Here is a 7,982-nt window from a genome sequence, read left to right as displayed (position 1 = left end):
TCGCACGCGCATCCCCTTATCATGCGTATGCGTAGACATGCATGCTGGCTCATTATGCGTACGCATAGGGCTATTCGCGTACGCACAGTAAAAAATCGCATGCCACGCGTACGCGTGGATGTACGTTTTTCCAAAAAAATCAGATCAACCAGAGAGATGCATAACCATGAAATGTTCACCTGCATAATTGCATATTACACTCCAAAAGTTCCGACGAGCATTACTTAATCTTTTTAAATCGTTTTTCTTCTGTTCTTCGAATGGCATAAACTTCACGAAACCAATTTTTTGTTAAAATAAGTTTGAAACCATTTGAGGGTCCAAAAGCCAAGTTATAACTCGCCGAAATTCAATCAAAAACCAATTTTCATCCTACTTCAAAAACCTTAATTTTCTTTAAACAATTTCAAAGTTCACTTCCTTTACCTCATTCAGCACAAACATACAATATATAACAACTCCAAATCACTCTACCATCCATAGATCATCATTGCCATCAATCAACAAAATTCCATACTTCCTTAAACAAAATTACCACTATTTTACCATACATACATATGCACTCATTTCCACCAACTTACCAACAACACCACCAACACATACATAATTTTTATTACCAATCAATGCTATTAATACTAAGCATCCAACATACATAGTCTTTCCAACCTATCCTATGGTTCTCTAGTCTAAGTTTTCACAGAACATTATATATTAAATGCGAGAAACCTAAACCATACCTTGGCCGATTTTCTCGTAGTGATCAAGACAATTTATTAAAACCAACACAGCCCCAACAACTTCAACAAAATACTAGTGTTCAGCTTCCTCCAAGTTCCAATATCCACAATTTCAAGCTCTAATTACTTATTCACAACCTAATACACGTTCAAAACACACATATACCCAATTTAATATCCAAGGCATAAATTCAGTAAAATTAAAATAGAATTATGGTATCCACACCTTACCCAAGCTTCATATAAGCAAGAGTGAATATTTTTCTCAAACTAATTGGATCCTAAAACATCAAAGAGCAAAGAAATTCAATACCTCCACTTAATTTTTCAAAAATTGGGGAAGAAGAGGCCGAGGGTGAATAAATAGATTACCTATAAAATAGTTCTGGTAGAAACATAGAGCTCGACGCGGTGATCGTGTGGCCACAAACAGTGCGGGGATCGAAGCTCGGACGGAGGAGTTACGACGTTTTGAAAACACCGTAAGTGTTCGTTTCCTTCTTCTTCCCTACTGCATTCAGGGCTTTTTCTGTTGTATTTTTTGAAGGAAATGAGCTTTGGGCTCATTTAAATGCTGGGCCGGTTGGGTCCACATGTCCGATTTGGGTTCGGTTCAACCGATTCGGTCTGTTCAATCCAATCTTTGACCGATTTTTTGAAAATTAGTGTCAAAATTCTCGTTTCGATGAGCTCTATCCTAATATGTCTTTTTCATTCTGGCGAAAATCGATTTTTGATATAATATTCACATTTCTAATCTTCTTTATTAAAATTAATTTTTTGGCTAATTACTTACTAATTTAACGGGGTTTACAATTTAAAATTTTTTTATATTTATTTTTTTAAAATTAATTTTAACATCTATAATCATATAAAAATATTTTAATATTATTTATAATAATATTATTATTTTTTTAATTGGTAATTTAGTTGTTTCTTTTTTATTATTTTTCTATTACTTTTTACCCTTATTATTATATAAAAATACTTTAGTATATTTTAAATTCACATAACAAAATTGTTAGAGAAATTAATTTATATTATTTTATGTCATATTTTATAATGATATAAAATATAAAAATTTAACTCGCTGCACATAAATATTTATTAAAGTAAATTAATTAACAAAATATTTAAAAATAGATCATTTTATATTTTATTAGAGGTAAAATGATAAAAAATTATGATAAAAATTATAAAGGCTTAGATAATTTTTTATTTGACAAGTATTTATTAATTTTTTAATTAAAAACTAATATAATTATATCTATTATTAAATATATGACATTATATTTGATTATACAAAATTTTAATTTTCGACCCTCTATTGTTAGATTTCTAAATCCAGATAATCTGATATTGGACTTACCATTAATATTCTCCAAAAGTTTATGGCACATATGTCTTTGTTATTGTTTTAAGCTCAAGTCTGTCACTTTTTTACGGATTCACATAAATGGTTTCTCTCTATTTTTTTAATACTTGAGAGGATAAAGTGTGATCTCTCACCTTTAATTTTATAAGTGAGACCAAAATTAAACGGGAGAGAGAATAATAAACGGTGAAATCCTCTACTAGACACCATCCAAAATTTTTTTATTGGACTCCCTTTTTTCACCACTTGTTTTGTAATCAAGAATACTAAATTTTAGCCATTCCATCCATATCCTAAGTTTCAACCATTTCACTGGAGTAGTTTCACTTTGCCTTTCGTAGTTTTTCCATTCCATCCATATTTTAAGTTAGATATATATATATATATATCTGATTTGTGAGAATTTTATTTAAATATACTATTTTAATTTTCTTACTTTATTGTTTTTTTTTCATTTTTTAAATAAGTTGTAATTTGAGAGATATTAGAATATATTTAGATATTATAAATTAATATACTACCTAAGTATATATTCCATTGATTTTCTTATTATCTAATTTGATATTATATTAATTTTGTTATTATGTTTAGATTGTATCTTAATTTAGTGTATAAATAAGTACTCCTCGTTGATAATAATAGCATTTAATAGTTGTTCTTAAGTTATTATTCTGTATTCTAATAAAAATATTTATAAATTAAAGAGTAATATTTTTGTTTTTCTTGTGAAATAATAAATTAATAATAATAATAATAATAATTTTCTATACAGGGTTAGTATATATAAATTTTCTATGTTTAAATCCACCTTAAGTGTTCATGAACGGCAATAAAATAATTATTGTGTTGATAATAAGTATAAAAGTATAGCCCATTGTTTTTGTCTATATACTATTTAATTACTAGATGTTTTGGAATAATAGTTAATCTTTTATACTAATTGTTTGAGTTTGAACATATTTATTCTCTTCAATTTTTGTAGTCATTTCTTAAATTAATTCCTAATTTTCATTTTGTTAGTATAATTATCTAGTCAAATATTTATGTTTTATACTTATTATATTTTGTTGAATTCTGATTAAATCTTTAAATTTTTAGCTCTATCAATTTAATTACTAAATGTTTGTTTGGACACTATTAGTGTTTGTTTAGGCGCTATTAAATTAAAAAAAAAATTAATAATTTTTTTTAGTGTGTTTGATAAATTTTTAATAGTAAAAGTAAAAATACTAAAAAAATATCTTTTTTGAGAAGTTACAATTTATATATTTTTTTAAAAGATCTTTTTTTCTTTAAAAAAAATATATTTTTCACATAATAAATAAACAAAAATATACTTTTATCTTATTTTATTCAAATATAATTGATAGATAAAAAAATATTTTTACCTGAGATATCCAAACATAAAATTATTTTTATTTTTGTAAAAGATCTTTTAAAAAAATATCATTTAAAAAAACATATTTTTTGAAAATGGTACCTAAACAAGACCTTAAATTGATAAAAAAATATTTTTTTAATAAAAAAAAAGTTTTTTAGCGTGTTTAATAAATTTTTAGTAGTAAAAATAAAAATACTAAAAAATAAAAAATATTTTTTTAAGAAGCTATAATTTATATTTTTTTAAAAATCTCTTTAAAAAAAAGATATTTTTCACGTAATAAATAAATAAATAAATACTTTTATATCATTATACCTAAATATAATTAATAAATAAAAAAACTTTTTACATAAATTATTTAAATATAAAATTACTTTTGTTTTTTTATAAAATCTTTTTAAAAAAATATTTACAAAATTTTTTCTTAAAAATTCATCTAAATAAACCCTAATACAATCTTACTTGTTAATCACATTGTTCCAGATATTTCCATATGTGAATAAAGAAGATGTATACAAATTCAATTAAATATGGTAGTAATAAAGTCCAACTTCCACCGGATAGACGAAGGAAAAGGTCTTTTGTCATGTACTTGGGATGCGTGGTAGTTGCTGCTGTTGGTACGTTCCATGCATTATAAGTTCTTCCTTCTATGAATTCATCTTTCATAAGTAATAAGTCTTGTATATCTGTCACAGTGTCATTTGTATTTGTATTGCTGTGATCTTCTTTACCATGGATGCCACGTTCATTGCTATCTTCATACCACCTGTCTCATCCCTCTTTCTATTCTCTTTATTATTATTACAGTAGTCAAAGATGCTTCTTTTTTCCCTCTACTTTTGCGAAAGAAGTTATTTGAGTAAATGCTCTTTTTATCTCAAACATCAGGTTTTAATTTTATCTGAAATATTTTTAAAAGTACTCAATGTCAAAATATTAGTTCAGTCATTCATTGACCAGAATATCACCACACACTTGAGTACGTTTGGAAAATTTTTATTATTATTGCTTAATTATATTAAATAATTAAAGTTAACAATAAAAACTAAAACAGGGGCACTATACTACTACTTTTGCTGTTCTATTTAAGACAGGTGAAAGTGTTGGTGCTCATAGAGTCAAGTAGAAGAGAAGTGTGCAAGGAGTGAAAGAAAAAAAAAATAGTTAAGGAGAAAAAAGAAGGATGAATAAACAAAACGCCAATAATGATGGTGTATTAGATGATCAATCATCAAATGTAGGTGCACCGCCAATATCTCTTGTAACACCACCACCTCCACTGCAGCTTCAAAGAATGTCTTCCATTGAATCTGAACCAAAAACCCTCTTTCATGGAGAACTCAATATAGCAAGGGTCTCGTTTTCACTTCCTTGTCATTCTATTATATAGTGTTTATATTCTTTTCTTTTTCTCATATTATATTCTATAGTAATTTATAGATACATGTTTATAAATGTTTTTCTATTTTATTTTTTTCATAATTTGTTATTATTTTATATTATTTTTAAAATCTTTGTGCAGGAGGCAGCAATTGAAGTCCTCAACAATCATCCAAGAGAACAAGCTCTGAAAATATTTCTGGCTGTAAAAAAATAACATATATGAGTATTTATTTCTCTTCTATTTTAATTTTTTTTAAATTATTTGGCACATATAAAAATGATTTATTCTTCTAAATTCAAAAGCTCCAGAAAGTATTATCAAATTTCTCACCTTTAATAATAATGTGTTGATTTTTATTTTAGAAATTTTAAAAAAATCTATTGCATGTTATTTTTATATTTCTAAATTAAAACTATTTGATAATAAAAAATATTAAAAAAAGTTTAATTTTATTACTTTTGATCTTATTTAATATCTTTTATAATAAATAAATATTAAATAAGTTAAATTTATACGATGTAAATTGATTATTTTTTTTCTCTAATATTATAATCTTTAAATAACGAATGAAGGTTGAATTATATGTGCAAATGAACAAATCTGTTATAAAAAATTTTAACTTTTTTTTTATCGTCACTAGGGTTTGCAGCCAGTTGAAATTGCAAAGGATGCAACTGAAGATAATATTGGATCTGACTTAGACGATGAAGAATAACAAAGTATTAGATTGCAATGAAGAATTATTACAAGAATATGATGATATGATGTTGATGTTGTTTTATTGCATTAGTTGGCATAATTAAACTTTTTATATTACCATAATCTATCTTTCTTTGTACTAGTATCTGTACTTAGATGAGTTTATTCTCATTCAAATTAATGGAATAAAATATTTTAAAGTTTTCTTCGACCAGTATTAAAGTGTCTATTGATGACAGGTTCATAAACGATGAATGGAGTAACAAATTTGCTTTGTAGAATTTACATTTAATTCACAAGCAAAACTATCATCATTTTCAAGGGGTGAAAAATTTCATTAATTAAAGCAATTTTGAGTTTAATAATCCAATATAAACCTATAATATTCTTTGTATGACATAGTCACGTAGAGACAGATATAAACATAAAGAGGATATATGACTATATGAAAAAAATTATGCCATTTGAGTTATAATTTAGTGGCAGTTGTTATTTATTATTTATCTTGTATCAGTTATATATATATAAAAGGTTGTTTTTTCGCATCCTAGAAAGGAAGGATACCATAAAATTTAATATATAAATGACCATGCCATGTTTGTGAACATTATAAGTTATTGTTAATTTTAATTTTGTTCCCAAAATCATTTTCAATCAACTATTTTCATTTTTACGCACACACAAAAAAAAAGAGATTTTTTGGTACTCAATTTTTTCAATTAAAAATTAGGATTAATTTGTTACTAAATTTTTAAAAGTCAAACAAACAATAAATATATACAAAAAATATACATTTGAAATCAGGTTTAGCGGTTTGAAATAAATGTCTTGTAAAAATACTATTAAAATCACACAAATTATCATTAGAAAAAAACTGTAACTAAGAATTAGAATAAACAGAATATATACATACTTAAAATATTAATTAAAATATATATGTCTTATTGTACATCAATGAATATGTAATAATTGTTTTCTCAATTCTATGCAGAAAATAAAGAATAAATATACATAGACAAATGGTGGACCTGCAAGAGTACAAAATAAATATGCATGTAGAAGGTGAGAAACATTGTCCACACTGCTCATAATGCTTAAACAAGCTCATGCAATTATCTAAACTTTGTTAACTTTGTGTTATTGGATACTAATGAACAGTGGTAACGACCCTATGCAAAGCAAGATAAATCAAGGGATAGTTACTTTGTATGTATGTTTTTTTTATGTTGTGTGCATTATCCAGTAGCATGTTAATTATACAGCGGTTAACAGAATTTGTATGTACGTTATTTAATTACTTTGTATGTATGTTAACAGCTGTGATGACTTTAATTTTTTTTTTGTATGTATATGTGTAAGTATCTTAAAACAAAAAATAACTCTTATGTATCATATTTATGGGTGATTAAAGATTTTTTTTATCTATATTTTTAGAAAAAAAATACTTGTGCCAGCAAAAAGAATTATAAAATATTATGAAAAAATACTTTATGTTGGTCAATAAAATATATTTACCTCATTTTTTCTATAAAAATTCATTCATATATAATATAATATACATCTGCAGAGTTTTTAAATTTTTTTATTTTTATCCCTTAAATAAAAGAATATACTTTTAACATTGAATTAAAATGATTAAAAAAATTGAAAAAGAATATTTTTTGTGTAAGTTATTAATAAATAGGAGATTGTCTTATTTTACATAGATATTGTACTTGTTTGGACGTATAAAAAAAAATTTTCAATAAAAAAGATTTTTTTTTATTTTTTAGTGTATTTGATAAATTTTTAATAATAAAAATAAAATATTAAAAAATAAAAAATATCTTTTTTAAAAAGTTACAATTTATATTTTTTTAAAAAAAACTTTTTTTTAAAAAAAAATATTTTTCACATAATAAATAAACAAAAATATATTTTATCTTATTTTATCCAAATATAATTGATATTACTTTTACTTTTTTATAAAAAAAAATTTAAAAAAATTTATTAAAAAAAATCTTTTCTAAAAACAGCGTACAAATAAACACATTACTCATTTATTATACTTTACAAGGTGTTGCAAGTAAAACATTACCATGACACCTTTAACTCGTGTACTCATGTGCATGGTGTGTGCTTTGCATATAGAAATTTCACTTCTTTTTATGGAGTGATGATTTAATTGCATAAAAACTTTTTAATTTTAAATTAATTATTTTTTGGAATTGAATTCGATCATCTAATCATTCAATTCTAAGTTTTTAATATGATATTAGAATTGAGCTTGTGTGCTGTGAATTGAATTGCTGATAGAATTTCGTCTTATTAATTAATACACTACTTAAAGAAAGTCTCTTTTAAAAGTTCTACCTCATTTAAAAACGGGTATACTCCTTTGCACCAAAAAGCTAGCACAATATA

This window comes from Arachis stenosperma, chromosome 8 (genome assembly GCF_014773155.1).
Source record: "Arachis stenosperma cultivar V10309 chromosome 8, arast.V10309.gnm1.PFL2, whole genome shotgun sequence".
Classification (NCBI taxonomy): domain Eukaryota; kingdom Viridiplantae; phylum Streptophyta; class Magnoliopsida; order Fabales; family Fabaceae; genus Arachis; species Arachis stenosperma.
The sequence above is the reverse complement of the archived record's forward strand: the minus strand, read 5'-3'. Positions refer to the sequence as shown.